The sequence below is a fragment of the Gossypium arboreum genome, chromosome 6, assembly GCF_025698485.1.
Source record: "Gossypium arboreum isolate Shixiya-1 chromosome 6, ASM2569848v2, whole genome shotgun sequence".
Classification (NCBI taxonomy): Eukaryota; Viridiplantae; Streptophyta; class Magnoliopsida; order Malvales; family Malvaceae; genus Gossypium; species Gossypium arboreum.
The window spans coordinates 111,066,664-111,083,854 of record NC_069075.1 but is presented as its reverse complement, the minus strand read 5'-3'; positions in this window follow the sequence as shown (position 1 = coordinate 111,083,854).

Genomic DNA, 17,191 nt, shown 5'->3' with positions numbered 1-17,191 from the left:
GCCAAATTTTGTCGAAAAATCGCTAGAACATTTTATCTCTCAAATGATTTAAGTAAAATGGATTTGTTTTTAGTAAAACTATTTAACATGGTTTTCCTCAAAGTACTCGCTAGTTATTGGGAATTGATGCATTTTTAAAGAGTTATTCAAATCACTTTTCTTTACGGTGATAGTGGGTTTTCATCAAAATTTAAGGTTAGTGTTTTCACGTACAATATAACCTCCACAATTCGACCGTAACGTCTAAGGTGGATTTGGGGTGTTAATTTGGTGGTATCAAAGCCAGTTTTCAAAACTCAGCTGTGCATTTTGGGTCTAAAATGTTTAAGAAATAAACTGTTGTTTTAAATTGGAATGTTACTAAAATGACATTGAATTTTTGGAAAGTGAAACCGAGACTCTAGCGTCAATCCAAGTAGACTTTAAACTTTAGGTATGCTTTAGATATACTTGTAGATGTGATACTTTAGTATAAGTAGTTGCCTTTAGAGATTGTAGTGCAATAACACACTCTCTAAATACTGATAAATACTTCTGATAAAATTTTGAAATAACGGTTTAAAAACTTAAACTGATGCATAAAACTTTGAAATTGTAGCTAAGATCATGAATACTCATAGATCCTGAGGATGTGATACTTGTGGGTGCGGTGGTCACCGTCAGGGAGCTTGAGTCGAGTTATCTTGTAACACCCCTTACCTGCGTCTGATGCCGGGACAGGGTTCGAGGCATTACCGGACTTAAACATAAACATTCATAAAAAATCGAGCCATAAAATTTCATTCAATTTAAAACCATTCATACACATGCATATTGTCCCTTATACGGGCCTACGAGGCCCAAAACATACATCGGAGGTGATTCAAGACTAAACCGAGAATTTTTGGAAATTTTAAAACACTTAAGAAAATTTCCATTTTTAAAGAGTCACACGCCCGAGTAGAGTAGGCCGTGTGGTTACACACGCCCATGTGGCTTGGGACACACCTGTGTCCTCAGCCCGTGTAACTCTTTGTTTATGATGTCATCATTCATTTAGGGGCACATGGCCAAGACACATGCCCGTGGGTCTACCCGTGTGGACGATTGCAAGGCTATTGTCCAAGCCATTTTGTCACCCTTACTTGCACAATTTCATATCACATCACATGGCACATTATCAAGCATATAAATGAAATTTAAACTAACCACATTCATGCAATAACATGTCATTTACATATGATTAAGCATATGATTATCATAAGCCATCATTTATGGCTATGCATGTTCAAATTGAATCACAACTCATTATAGGCCAAAACACTTGGCCCTAATAGTAATGACTAATATAACAGAAGACATAATTCCTATACATGCCATAAACTCGAGTACTTGAATACTTATACCCTAGATGGTAGCTTGATAGTGTGATAGCATCTCCGGCGATTCCAACCCGAGCTAGCTAAATAAACCTGTAAGAGATGGAAAGGAAGGGGAGTAAGCTTAATAACTTCACATGAAAAAAATAAGCAATTTATTTACATGTTTTTGCCAAATTATTATAACATGTTCTCAAGGTATCACAATCATATTTGCACATTATTCCACTATTTGCTCAAATTCCAATTAAGCTGTCTACTCGAGTTGTAGTCACTAAATTATTTATATCTTAAGATACAAAACTCAAAATTAAGTTCTGAAAATTTTTTCCTGAAACTAGACTCATATATATCCTTACCATAAAATTTTCAAAATTTTTTTTGTATCCAATTAGTACAGTTTATTCTTCAAAATCACCCCTGTTCTACTGTTTGACAGTTCCAACCCTTCTTCACTAAAAATTAATTAACTCTTCATAAAAGATCCGGATGATGTTCCCATTTGTTTATTTTGAAACTAGAATTATTAAGGATTCTAATCATATAAATTATAACCCATAATTATTTTTTTACATTTTTTTATGATTTTCCCAAATCAGAACAGGGGATGCCAAAAACATTCTGACTCTATCTCACAAAAATTCAAATATCTCATAATCTGATATTCTTTTTTTTACACCGTTTCTTCTATGTGAAACTAGGCTCAATAACCTTTAATTTTATATTTTATTCAGCCTTAAATTAAATTTTCACAATTTTTGGTGAATTTTCAAAGTTGGACTACAGCTACTGTCTAAAACAGTTTTAGTACAAAAATGATGATAACAAAGTTCATCACACCTTCATTTCTTTTAAATTAGAAATCTATGCATTTATAAACATATATCATAGTCCAAAAAATTAATACAACATCATTTCTCAATACTCATGGACTTATCAGTCATGGATTTCAGATTCAATTGAGTTTCTGTACATACCTATACTTATTCATAACATAACTCAAGTTCGTTCTCATCAATGACATACCTCGTTGGGACCATCATCGAATCCTTCCTTGAATTACACGTTGAACACTCGGAATACTAATGGATACACGGAAACTTGCACATAGTGCCATATATGCAGCTAGAACCAACTCATAGCGCGTAACGTATGTAGCTAAAGCTACCACATATGTTGTAATGCCTGCATTTGAGCTACTCACGAGTTTGTACATGAAGTTAGCACCCGGACCCCAAAGCATTATCATGTAATGCCTGCTCATTGAGCTACTCACGGGTTTATACACAAAGTCAGTACCCGGACCCACATTACATATATCACTTATCTCATGAACTCAGACACAACTCATGAGTTCAGACCACATTATTTCTCATGACATATCTCGTGTATCCTATATTATTCCTAAGGTTCAAACGGGATTTCTTGTCTAGCTCAATGTCGTCGCACTTGCTCATAATGTCATTTATTCTTCCATCATACATTTCATACTTTCATGATAGTAATAAAATATTTAAATGCACATATTATCAAAGCATTAAAATATGCTACAACATCACATTATTTGCTTATGTACTTACTTGTCGAATCTTCATCAAGAATATCCGTATAATCAATCATAAAATTTATATAATAATAACAACAAAGCATTTAATAATTCAATTATAACATTGCATTATTATTATTATCACACGAACTTACCTTGACACAAAATCGGCAATTGGACATAACCGTCATATTCTTTGATTTCCCTCGTTCTAAGTCCGAATCTTGTTTTTCTTGATCTAAAATATCACATTTAGTCTAATTATTAGTCACATTATTCAATGTGATCCAAAAAAAAAATCATATTTTGGTAAAATTATATTTTTGCCCCTAAACTTTGTCATAATTATACTTTTGCCCCTAGGCTCGCAAAATAAAATTCACTCAATTTCTTTGTACTTTAAGCCTAGCAAAACCATTTTCATAACTATAGCAAACTATAATTCTCATCAAAACACACTTTTATACCATTTTTACAACTTTTACAAAATGGTCGTTTCAGACGTTTTCACCGAAAATCACTTAGTAAAAGTCGTTTATTTAACAACAAGGATGCATTTTCCATCATCAAGCATCAAAATACACATATATTCATCAATGGAAAAATTTACAAACTTTAACAGTTTTGAAAACAAAGGTACGGGATAACTAAATTGAGTTACCACGACTCCAAAAATGTAGAAATAATTAAAAAGGGGAAAAAAATCGTACCTAGATGAGCCATAAAAGCTTGGTCGAAAGTTTGATCATCCATGGCTGCCTATTTTCTTCATAAATGGTTGAAGAAGAAAGAAGAAAAGATGATAGCTTTTAAATTTTTGTCTTATTATGCCTTTATTAACTTAATTACCAATTTACCCTTTTTTTTCAAACAAATTTCAAAAATACCAAAAAAATATCTTCCACTAACTTATTAATGGGATAATTATCACATAAGGACTTCTACTAAAAATTCTATAGCTATTTAATACCTCTAGCTTCTAGAACTCAAGTTTTACACTTTTTACGATTTAGTCTTTTTTACTAATTTGAGTACCCGAACATTGAAATTTTCGAACGAGATTTTCACAAAATCATTTCTTGAAATTGTAGGCCATAAAAATATAATAAAAATAAAATTTTCCTAGTCGAATTTGTGGTCCCGAAACCACTATTCTGACTAGGCCTAAAATCAGGCTGTTACACGTCTTCAATGGGCAGTATACCCTAAATAGATATGAGTGAAATCGTAGGAACTCCAAATGCTGGGACTTGGTTTGGGACTCAGACTATTGGGAATGATGCACTATCCCAGGCAATGTTAAGGGTTTTGGAGAGGATCGCTAGGACCCATACTGGATTTGGGAACCTAGGATCAGTAGCTGAACAACTTCGGTCCAATAAAGCTAAATTGATTAGGAGTGTCACTGGAGTTGCCCTATCTATGGCTAAATATTGGTTACAGGCCACAGAAAAGATAATGAATGATTTAGATTGCACCACTGAGTAGAAACTGAAGGGTGTAGTATCCTTACTTCGTGACGAGGCATACAGATGGTTGTTGACGATGGAGGATGGCACTCAGCCTAAGTAGTTGACATGGGATTACTTTTAGAGTGCCTTTGAGAGTAAGTATGTGGGGGCAAGTTATGTTGAGGCCTATAGACGCGAGTTTGTGGGGCTAACTCAAGGGGATAGATCGGTGGCTGAATATGAGTCTGTATTCTTGAGATTGAGTAGGTATGCTTGTGGTTTGGTGGCCACTAACAATGATAAGAGTATCCATTTTGAGGAAGGTCTGAGTATGACCTTAGCGTTTTGATAGCTCCCTAAAGAAAGTAGGTCTCTGCAATCTTGGTTGACAAGACCAAAATTATGGAAGAGGTTAAGCGCATTGACTGTGAAAAGAGGGAAAGGGAGAAGAATCAAAATAAGAACAGAAGAGGTTCGAGTCTTTCTAATTCTTTTCAATGGCCTGTGAAACAGGCCAAGTATGAGAGACCTTTATAGGCAGAGCCAATTGCCAGAGTTAAGCCTGTTGTTAGAGTTGAATAGGCACCGATTTGTGGATTCTGTAATAGACACCATCCGGGGTGAGTGTTGGAGGAGGATTGGGGCATGTTATAGATGTGGGTATACTAAGCATAAGATTGGCCAATTCCCTTATATGGTTGAGCTGGTGAAGGCTCCGATTTAGGTCAATTTTATCCTTAAAGGATTGTACAGCAGCCTACTTGTGGTCGTGGTCAGATGAGAGGGGGTAATGGTGTTGAACGGGTTAGAGAGCACCGAGCAGAGGTGCGGGTTAGGCTGAGGCTAGGCAGTAAACCTTAGTTTATGCGGCAAGGTGCCATGAGGATAGCGATGCTGTCGATGTGATTACCAATATGTTCGCTATACACTTTTTACCATATTTTGTATTAATTGATTGTAGTTCTACCCATTTTTATGTATTTAGTAGTGTATCAGGAAATCTGGGGATTGTGGTTGAGGACACTAGTTGTGAACTTTTTGTGATTAGTCCTTTGGGTCAGCTTGTCCGAGTTAATAAAGTGTATAGGAGGTGTCTGCTTGAGGTTCAAGGGTTTGTATTTCTGGTAGATTTCATGGAGTTGTCGTTCGGGGAGTTTGACCTAATTTTGGGTATGGATTGATTGGTGGAGCATCATGTTGGATTTGATTGTGAACCTAAGAGAGTGACCTTTAAGGTTGGAGATGATGTGGAAGTTTTTATGGTTGGCAAGTGTAGAGATTACCTCTCTAATGTAATTTTCGCTCTTGTAGCTGAAAAGCTAATTTGTAAGGGTTGTAATGCATATTTGGCATATTTGCATGATACGAGAAATGTGGATTTGACTATGGAAGGGGTTCGTACTGTTAAGGACTACCTTGATGTTTTTTCTTGAGGAGTTGTTGGGATTAACTCCGGATAGAGAGGTATTTCTAAAAGTATTACCTTGGAGAAAAGTTCTCTATTTTGGCAAAAAAGGGAAGCTTAGTCTGCGATTCATCAGGTCGTATGAGATCATCGAGACGATTAGACTAGTGGCTTATTGATTGGCATTACCATAAGAGTTACAGAAAATTCATAACATGTTTCATGTATCGATGTTACGACGGTATTGATTAGACCTTTCACATGTGATTTCACCTGTAGATGTTGAGATTGATCCAGATATGTCGTATAGTGAAGAACCAATCAGAATTTTAGTTCGAGAAGTTAAAGAGTTAAGAAATAAAAGAATATCTTTAGTTAGAGTTCTATGTCAATGTCACAGAATCGAAGAAGCTACCTAGGAACCGAAAGAAGCTATGAAAGTGCAATACTTGAACCTATTTTTGGTAAGATTTTCGGGGGCGAAAATTCCTTTAGAGGGGAGAATTGTAACAGCCCGTTTTCAGTGATGTCAGAAATAATGGTTTCGAAATCACAATTTTGATGAGAAAATTATTGTTTTATTATTTATTTAATGTTTACGAGAATATATTAAGGTCATATTAAAATTTTGTTAAGAAATTTTGATGTTTGCATGATTAATTAAGTGAAAAAGACTAGATTATAGAAAGTATAAAAGTTAAATTCTATTAGTTAAAGGGGTCTAATGGCTATTAAATTTTAAACTAAAGGACTTGAATGGTAAATAGACCATTTAATGAGTTAGTGGATAATTATGGACTAGGTTTTATTGTAATTTTGATAATTTTAAAGGGTAAATTGGTAAATTAAACTTAAAATAAGTTAAATCAACGTTATCATCTTTCTCATTTCTTTCTTTATTGGAAAAATTCACCATTGTTTAAGGGGGAGAGCTTTGATTTGAATTCTTCTTGCATGATATGATTTTGTGCCCCGTTTTTAATGTTTTTTATGTTTTTAAGTTCGTTTTAGCTTAATCTAGCTAGCTTAGGTTTAATTTGCAAAATTGTTAAAGGTTGAGGGACTTACCATGAATGATTTTGAATTCTTTTTTATGTTAATTGATAAATTATGAATCTTTTTTGAAAAATAAACAAGTTTTGTTGAGTAATTTTTGATAATTTTTGGAATTAGTGATTAAATTGTTAAAGGTGTAAATCTATAGGTTTTATTGTGAAATGATGGTAAATATCGGTTGTTTCAAGGTCCCTTGAATTTATGGTTAACATGGATTTAGGTTAAAATGGTTAGATTTTAAGCTATGAGCTTAAGGACTAAATTGTGAAAAGTTAAAATGTTAGGGAAAAATTGGTAATTTTTAAAAAATATTAACTATGGATTAAATTGGATTCTAGAAGTACTTAATTGATTGAAACTATCCATATAGATCAAGATAAACAACATTCGGACTTAGATCGAGGAAAAGCAAAAGCTTCAAATTAGCTCGACTAAATTACTAAGCCCTAACTATCAAGGTAACTTTGTATGAACTACAATGGTTTTGATGCTATTTAAATTGAATGTTTACTAAGTTGTTTTTAATGTAAATGAATTAATATATATGAATGTATCCATAATGTGATCAAATTGACGGATATTGAGTCTTGGCTGAACCTTAAAATTTCTTAGGATACAAATGACATGTCAGTAGAGATTTCATGTTTCGGATGCTGGTCTTGAATGTCCTACCAATTGATGAGGTCTTGCATTTGTTATGGAATCTCCACAGCTCGTGTGAGTAGCATCATGTAGCTTACATTTCGACCCATGGCTCGTGTGAGCATTGATGTAAAGGAAAGGTTACGGTTATATGTAAAGGCACACTATGTGTGAGCTTTCCTAAGTATCTGGTGTAATTCTAGATAGTTTAACGGGTAAAAAAAGAGAATGAAATGGTAACTATGCAAATGGATTGAATCATGAATTTATGAAATGTTTTATGAACTAAATGATGTTAGTACATATGGAAATTTACATATCTTATGGATGATTTAATTTATATCATGGATAAGTGTAACACCCCTAACCCATATCCGATGCCAGAATTGGGTTGCAAAGCATTACAAGACAATACATCTCATTCACATACATTATACAATCATAAACAAAATTCATTCACAATGTCCCTTACAAGGCCCTACAAGACCTTAAAACACGCTTAAGAGTGGTTCGGGGCTAAACCGATAACATATAAAAATTTCCAAACACTTAGAAAAATTTCATGAAATCATAGGTCACACGCCCATGTGAACAGCCCGTGTGCCTCACAAGGCCACCTGACACGCCTGTGGCACAGGCTGTGTGAAAACAAGGCATACATACTGACTTGAACCACACGGCTAGAGACATGCCCGTGTGCCTTGGCCGTGGTCGAAACTAACTTGGGTCACACGGCTAACCACAGGCTTGTGTGTCTAGCCAGTTTACCCTTTGAAATGGCCACACACGCCCATGTGCCAAGGCTGTGTGCCTCACATGGCTACCAAACATGTTCGTGTGTCTAAGTCGTGCTCAAGACTGATTTTAAATTGTAGGACTACCCCAGAGGTCACACGGCCGTGTAACATGACCGTGTGTTGCACACGGCTAAGACACAGGCTCGTGTCTCTGCCTGTGTGGACAAAAATAGGCCATTTGAAAATCCAATTTTGCCACACTTTTCTCATGCATATCAATCAACCTAAATAGTACCATTTCAAGACATTTATAAATAGCCAACAACCAACTAATATGTGCACATATCATGTCATCTATACATAACCATCTCAATTACTCAATTCCATAACCAAAACAGGTTATTTCAATATACTAAAATCATCTAGATTGCATAACTTCTAAATGCATTTCATCATCATCTTAACCCTATTATATGCCATAAAACATTCCATTTCCAAATCCCATAACTAATCCATCACATGAGCATTATATACATCATATAACTTACCAAACACTTAATTCAAGCCAACTTTAATGGCTATACATACCAAATTTACAAGCCAAATCTCATGGCTAGCATTATGACTCAAAATATACCAAAATATCACTAGCCTATACATGCCATATACCATTTCATCAAGCTTCATACACATAGTATCAACCACCACATAGGTATTGTACGTACCTATACTTTCCCGTATTTATTTTTTTCATCCTCACCTCTTTGTTCAATACGTTAAATCGTTTTGAAATCTTTCAATGCTTTAAGAACTCGCACACTTAGTGTATAAATATTTAGCCGAAGCTATAATGATATCGCACACTTAGTGCCATCACATTGAACCGAAGCTATCTCAGTATCGTACACTTAGTGCCACATAAACCAAAGCTATTTCAATTCGCACACAAAGTGCTATATATAGCCGAAGCTATCTCGAAACGCACACTAAGTGCCAGACATCGTAGACTTGTCATTGTACATAGTCGCAAATATACAATTTATGCATTATTAAAGCATTAAAAACATAATTGTAACTTCATTTATCAGGTACGAACTTACCTCGTACTCAGGATGGATGAATCGGATCGATTAGTCTATAACCTTCGATTTTCCTCGTTCTAAATCCAATTCCTTTCTTTCTGGATCTATATGAGTTCAAAATTAACTCATTTAATCACACATTTATTCATTTCAATCTACAAACACATAATTACGGCATTTTACAATTTAGCCCCTGAAATTTCAAATTTTGACATTTTAGTCCCTATTTCATAAAATAAAAAAATACACATAATTTCACATTTCTCCTGCTTAGCTGAATTTTCATATAGTCTCTAGCAGCCGATATCTTTCATTTATTTACACATTTAACCCCACATTTTCATATTTTTACAAATTAATCCCTAATATGCATTTTTACTCAAAATCACTTTACAAAACATGTATATCAAGCACCAAGCTTTCATTATTCATCATCAAACATTCAAAAAACTCAAGCATTCATCAATGGAAACTTTCAAAATCATCAACACATTCCAAAATTTAGGCATGGGCTAGCTAGTACTCAAAGCAACGATCACAAAAATGTAGAAATCATCAAAAACCGAGCAAAATACATACCTCAATTAAGCTATACAAGTGCCGAATGTTTTTGAGCATTCAAAACCCTATTTATTTTCTCATTTTCAGCAATATAAGTGGAAGATGTGTAACGCCCCAATTTTCAGGAATTCTGTGAATGTTGGCATAGGTTTAATTATGTTAGTGGGTCTCTAGAAGGCCCAAGCTTAAGATAGAACCCGGCAATTTTAGTTAATTTTTTTTGTTCCATAAGAAAAAGGGGGTGAAATTATGAAATAAGACTTATGTGAAAATGTTTGAAAATGCTATAGGCTAAATTGAAGTGGCCAAATAAATAGGAGTGCAAAATAGGAGGATTTACATGACAAACCTCCCATTTTACATGAAGTGGCCAGCCATCATGTTGTTGTAGACAATATGAGCACTTGATATCCATAATTCATGGTACAAATTGATAATGGGTTAGGTAAATGTTCCATGGTAATGGATTAGGTAAATATTCCATGATAATGGGTTAGGTAAATGTTCCATGATAATGGTTTAGGTAAATGTTCCATGATGGGCATTTCATGTCTTTTGTATTAAAGAATTAAATGGATGAAATATGAAATTTTATTAAAAGAAAAAGGGGTGAAAAGAACAAAGTTTTGTCCATCTTTGTTCATCATAGCCGAAAGTTAGAGAAAAGAAAGGAGAGGAGAAAGCTCTTGAATGTTCGGTCACTTGGGGAAGAAAATTGAAGGTAAGTTCATGGTAGTTTGCTTCTATCTTGATGTTCATGAGTTCTTCTTGATTCTACCTTAACTCTTGAAGCATATTTTGGTTTTTAGTTATGTTGTGAGCATTTAGTCATGAAAAAAAAATGAAGGAAATGGTTGTTGTTTCATGTTCTTTTGATGAAAAATGGAAGATAGGTGAAGTTGAGCCAAACAAATGAGCATGCATGTGCCTTAGATGCTAAGGGGAAAAATCGGCTAACATGTTGTGCTTTAAAATGATGAAATGGAGATTATACTTAAGTAAAATCATAGATATGTGATGATTGATTGGTGATATACATGTTTAAATAACAAGCATGCAAGTTAGGTGTGAAAGAGTGATTTGGTAATAAATCTGCTTGGGACAACAGCAGTAACGTGACTTTGGAAAATCACCATAAATTGTGGGAGATGAGTTAGAAGCTGAATAAATTATGTAATTAAAGTTTAATGAGTCTAGTTTCAAATGGAATAAACGAGAACATATTTTGAATCCTGTACAATAAGAAATTTGATTCGTAATGAAGAGTGGTCAGATTAGTCAAATAGTGAAACATGGGAAACTTTAAGAAAAATCTGGTATTGATTGGCCAAACCAAAAATTCTGAAAATTTTATGGATAGAAGATATAGAAGTCTATTTTTAGGGAAAATTAACGGAACTTGATTTGGAGTTTAGTAGCTCCATTTATAAATGATTTAGTGACTGTTGCTCAGGAAGACAGCTTGCAGTGAAATTATGATTATGTGGTAAACATTGACAAAAATTTGTTAATGAGTTGCTTATTGATTTCTTATAAGCTTACTATGATCTATAGGTGTGGTTGGCCGAATATTGTAAGGGGTTAATACGTAGTTTGTATTTGAATAGTTAGATTAACGTGTTAGTAATCCAATTGTAGGCGGTTCGTGTGTGGATCTCGTCGATATCGTCATAAAATGTGTGTAACTAACACTCTCTTTCTTAGTCTAGATCGGAAAAAGTCGAAAAACGAAATGCCGAAACCCGTATTTTGTAGATTTGAGTGTCGTAATGCTCGTGAGGTAAATCGATTAATATTTTTGGTAAGTCGCAATGTGTGGACCGCAAAGTGCATGATTTACGTGCCCTTGATATTTTTGGGCTTAATGGGCCAAAATTGGAATGATGGGCCAACGGCCTAATTCGTAAGAACCCTCGATGCGTGATTACATTAGTACGTGAAAGGTAGGAATATGCATGAAAAACCCTAAAATAGATAAATTATCAAATACCTTTAAAAGTGGAAAATTTACGCTTTTACCCTAGGAGATAAATTATCGAGATACCCCAAGGTTAAATTGACCTAAATGCATGTTTGACTATTGTTATTTACTGCATGCCATGTTGTTATTATCTAATGCATGGGACTAGGATATTGACGGAGGAAGTACTGAAAGTGGCTTGTCCACGTACTTTGGAGGCTTTGTCTCAATTCTATCGTTAACTCGAGTAGCAAGGTCGCAATGTGGAGTGTTGGGTGGGTGGGTTGAGCTATTCCCACATGGAGTGTATGGTTGGTACGGTGGAGTGTAGTGATTGGTGGGTTGAGTAGTCTCCCAAATGGGCTTGCATATGTTCTTGATGTTGCATGTATTTTTGAAATGGGCCTATGGGCCATCTTGTTATCTGAATAAGGGCTAAGGCCCGGTTTATTGTAATCTGAAAAGGGCTCGCCCAAGATCACCAAGCATTACTGAATGGGCTTAGGCCCAATGGGCTTGAGTGACTTGGGCTTTGAATGGGTTTTCCTTACACACTGAGTTTCCCCAAACTCACCCCTTCTTTAACCTTGCAGTGAGCCTTGATGTGGGTGACTTGGAGTCGGAGGGATTCAGAGTGGCCATGGTGAATACTTTTGGGTTTGAAAAAGAGACCTGGTTTTCTTAAGTTATTTTTAATTACTATTTAATTTTTTGGGTTGTAAAAAGGTAATTTTAACTTTATTTTCTTCTTTGATTTTCTGGGATTATATTATTTTAAACAACTTTAAATTGATGGATACTAATTCAAATGGGCTAGACTTAGGGCGTGATTTCGAAACGATACTTGTTTTTTTTTAAATAACATGACGTCACGAATATTCGATTTACCAAAGATAATCACTCAAAGAAATTTCAACTTGTTATAACCAAGTGTGGCAATGGATGTGGGCATGTCTAGGATTGGATCCAATCGGAAAGCTTGGTACTTAAGCAGCCTTCATGGCTCACCTCCTCTGTTATGGATACCTACCTGGTGCCCAGCTTCCATTCACTTGGTTAGTTTGACAAAAGTCGGCTTTTAAAACACTGAAAAGGGAACACGGGTTTTTGACTTCAATTTGGCACGTCGGATTAGGGCTTAACCTCTGGGCTGGGTTTGGGGTGCTACATTTAGTGGTATCAGAGCTTAGGTTGCAACAACTCGGCTGTGAAATGGGTTTAAAAAAAAACAAAGATTTTCGAAAAGAAAAAAATTTATAAAGATTGCGAAAAATGCGATTTTCAAAATTTAGATCTTTAGAAGGTGGCATTCCGAATCTCCGAACCAAGCTTGTAAGTATTAATCTGAACTCTTCTGAATATTTTTCTGACTTATCTGTCTGTACTGAAACCCTACTAGGACACTTTAGATAGGATGATACTGAAACCATAGGAAAATCTGATAAGAGATTGAAACTGTAGCTAGACTTCGATTCTGCGAAAACAAACTCTGAATTTCTGTCTGATTCATAAAACATCTGTAATAAACACTGGAATATTAATTGATGTATAAAAATTCGTAATCAAGATAATACGATATGAGTACAAGAGGCCGTAGACGGAGCCGAGGAAGTGCTCGAGCGAGATCTTCGTCTTCGAGACATATACCGGCGATGGATACACCAGTACCACCGGCAACAGAGGTAGAGTCTCATGACCGTGGTACCAAGGATGATACCCTGTCACAGGCAATGCTTCGTGTTCTGGAAAGGGTTGCCTGGGCAAGTACGGACAACAGAGTTTAGGGATCTATTTCTGAACGACTTCAGGCTAACAGAGCGGAGATCTTTAGGGGCGTGTCTGGTATAGCCCCGAATGTGGCGGAATATTGGTTGGAGGCCACAGAACGGATTATGGACAACTTGGACTGCTCTGAGGAGATTGTGAGTAGGGTATCTGTACTAAGTCTTTTGGGTCACTCGGTTAGGGTAGACAAACTGTATAGGGAAGTACCCTTAGAAACTCAAGGTAGGATTTTCCCTGGAGATCTGATGGAGTTACCGTTCGGAGAGTTTGATCTCATTTTGGGAATGGATTGGCTTGTTAAGCATAAGGTGACCCTGGATTGTACTGCTAAACAAATGGTGTTAAGGACCACAAAGGATGATGAGGTTATGGTGATAGGTGAGCGAAGGGATTATTTGTCCAATGTGGTGTCGGCATTAAGGGCCGAAAAGTGGATTCGGAAAGGTTGTGAGGTCTATTTGGCATTTGTAAGTCAGTCAGAAGAGGAGGGACTGACAGTGGATAAGGTTAGGACCGTAAAGGAGTTCCAAGATATTTTTTCGGAGGAGCTTCCAGCATTGCCTCCGAACCGAGAAGTTGAGTTTGGAATAGATTTGTTGCTTGGAACGGCGCCCGTGTCCATCGCACCGTATAGGATGCCACCGAAGGAGTTAGTAGAGTTAAAGGCTCAAATTCAAGAGTTGTTGGATAAGGGCTTCATTAGGCCAAGCGTGTCTCCATGGAGAGCACCGGTGCTATTCGTGAAAAAGAAGGATGGTACGATGCGGATGTGCATTGATTATCGCTAGTTGAACAAACTGACGATTAAGAATAAGTATCCACTGCCAAGGATTGATGATCTGTTCGACCAGCTTAGAGGAGTTTCTGTATTTTCCAGGATCGACCTTTAATTTGGATATCATTAGTTAAGGGTTAAGGAGGCAGATATCCATAAGACAGCATTTAGGACTCGGTATGGTCATTACGAGTTTTTGGTTATGCCATTTGGACTGATGAACGCTCCTACAGCGTTTATGGATCTGATGAATCGTGTGTTTCAACCATTTTTAGATCAGTTCGTAGTCGTCTTTATTGATGATATCCCGATATATTCAAACCAAGCGAAACATGATGAGCATCTCCATATAGTCTCATGAGTGTTAAGGAGAAGGAACTCTTTGTGAAGTTCAGCAAGTCGAACTTTGGTTGAGGGAGGTAACCTTCTTAGGACATGTGGTCTCTGCTGAGGGATTAAGGTGGACCCTCGGAAAATTGAAGCGATTTTGGAGTGGAAGCCGCCTAGGTCAAGGTGTCGAAATACTGGAGTTTCCTAGGATTGGCAGGATACTACAGAAGGTTTGTGGAAGGTTTTTCTGTGATGGCAGCACCTCTGACAAAACTCATAAGGAAAGGGGTACCGTTTGTATGGACTGAGACCCAGCAGGAGGCTTTTGAGAAGTTAAAGAAAGTTCTGACTGAAGCACCTGTATTAATTCAGCCAGAGTCTGGGAAGGATTTTACTGTGTACAGTGACGCATCACATGTAGGCTTGGGCTGTGTGTTAATGCAGGAGGGTAAGGTGGTTGCATATGCATCATGACAGCTTAAACCTCACGAAGGGAACTATCTTACTCATGATTTGGAGTTGGCGGCAGTGATATTTGCACTTAAGATTTGGAGACATTACTTGTACGAGGAGAGGTGTATTATATACACAGACCAGAAGAGTCGTAAGTATTTGTTGACCCAGAAGGAGCTGAACCTTAGGCAAAGGAGATGGATTGAGTTGCTTAAGGATTATGACTGCTCGATCGAGTATCACCCAAGCAAGGCTAATGTGGTAGCCGATGCTTTAAGTCATAGAACCGTATCTGATATGAGAGCAATGTTTGCTCGTTTGAGTCTGTATGATGATGGCAGTTTGTTGGCTGAATTGCAAGTAAGACCAACCTGGGTGGACCAAATTAAGGAAAAGCAGTTGGAAGATGAGTCTTTGGTTGCTCGTTTTCAACAAGTTAAGGAACGGGAAACTTCTGAGTTTGGTTTAAATGGTGATGGAGTTCTGTGTTTCCGAGAAAGAATTTGTGTTCCGAGGGACTCTGATTTAAGGCAGACAATATTGAAGGAAGCTCATGGGAAACTATGTGCCATGCATCCTGGAGGGAATAAGTTGTATCATGACTTGCGAGAATTCTACTGGTGGGCTGGACTTAAGCGAGAAGTAACGGAGTTTGTAGGAAAATGTCTGACATGCCAACAAGTGAAAGCTGAGCATCAATTACCTTCGGATCATTACGGTACCGATGAAGATACCACTTTGGAAGTGGGAGAGGGTAACCATGGACTTTGTGAGTGGGTTGCCTTTGACACCATCAAAGAAAGACTCGGTGTGGGTGATTGTGGATAGGTTGACCAAATCAGCCCATTTCATACCTGTACGTACTGACTTTTCACTTGAAAAGTTAGCCAAGCGGTATGTGGCGGAGATTGTATGACCTCATGGAGTCCCAGTTTCGATTGTTTCTGACCGGGATCCCAGATTTACATCTCGATTTTGGCAAAAGTTGCATGAGGCATTGGGGACGCGATTGAATTTTAGTACGGCTTTCCATCCCTAGACTGATGGTCAATCGGGAAGGGTTATTCAGATTTTGGAGGACATGTTGAGGGGATGCGTGATTGATTTTCGAGGTAGTTGGGAGGATTACTTGCCATTGACAGAATTTGCGTACAATAAAAATTACCAGGCGAGTATTCGAATGGCACCGTATGAAGCACTCAGATGGACGAAGGTGTCGTACACCTAGTTGTTGGACCGAACTAGAGAGTGACAAATTCTTGGACCGAGTTGGTAGTGACATCGAGGATAAGGTCGAATAATTAGGGACCGGTTAAAAGAAGCATCTGATAGGCAAAAGTCGTATGCAGATTTGAAGCATAAGGAGATTGAGTACCCAGTAGGTGATATGGTCTTTTTAAAGGTTTCTCCTTGGAAGAAGATATTAAGGTTCGGTAAGAAGGGCAAGTTGATTCCGCGGTTCATTGGGCGTTATCGGGTTTTGAAGCGAGTAGGCCCAAGGGCTTATCGCTTGGAATTGCCTCCGAGTTACACAGATTCATGATGTTTTCACGCTCCATGTTAAGGCGTTATCGTCTTGACCTGCTCATGTCCCGCCAGCTTGTAAATTGAAGTTCGATCGATTTGACCTTTGAGGAGGAGCCTGTGCAAATATTGGCTCGAGATGTTAAGGTTCTCAGAAGGAAATCTATCCCATTAGTGAAAGTACTTTGGCGTAATCATGGAAGGGAAGAAGCTACTTGGGAACCAGAAGAGACTATGCGTCAACAATACCCTCAACTAGTTGGATCAGGTAAATTTCGAGGACAAAATTTCTTTAAGGTGGGTAGAGTTGTAACGCCCCAATTTTCGGGAATTCTGTGAATGTTGGCATAGGTTTAATTATGTTAGTGGGCCTCTAGAAGGCCCAAGCCTAAGATAGAACTTGGCAATTTTAGTTAATTTCTTTTGTTCCATAAGAAAAAGGGGGTGGAATTATGAAATAGGACTTATGTGAAAATGTTTGAAAATGCTATAGGCTAAATTGAAGTGGCCAAATAAATAGGAGTGC